We start from the raw sequence: 460 nt of genomic DNA on the forward strand, positions 1-460 counted from the left end.
CACGGATGCCTCAACCACCGGCTGGGGGGCCACGTACAACGGGCTTGCAGTGTCAGGGGTTTGGACGGGGCCCCAACTGCACTGGCACATCAACTGCCTAGAGTTGTTAGCAAGATGCCTTGCCTTGAACCGTCTCAGAGGGCGCTTACGAGGCAAGCACGTGCTGGTCCGCACGGACAACACTGCGACCATTGCGTACATCAACCGACAAGGTGGTCTACGCTTCCATCACATGTCGCAACTTGCCCGCCACCTCCTCCTCTGGAGTCAGAAGCATCTGAGGTCGCTTCGTGCCATTCACATTCCGGGTCTGCAACCGTGCAGCCGACAAGCTGTCATGAGCTGTGCTCCCCAGAGAATGGAGACTCCATCCCCAGATGGTCCAACTGATTTGGAGACGTTTCGGAGCCACTCAGGTAGACTTGTTTGCCTCTCCAGAGACCTCTCACTGCCAGTTGTT

This window comes from Sinocyclocheilus rhinocerous, unplaced genomic scaffold (assembly GCF_001515625.1).
Source record: "Sinocyclocheilus rhinocerous isolate Xijiao unplaced genomic scaffold, SAMN03320098_v1.1 scaffold1385, whole genome shotgun sequence".
In the NCBI taxonomy this organism is placed as follows: Eukaryota; Metazoa; Chordata; class Actinopteri; order Cypriniformes; family Cyprinidae; genus Sinocyclocheilus; species Sinocyclocheilus rhinocerous.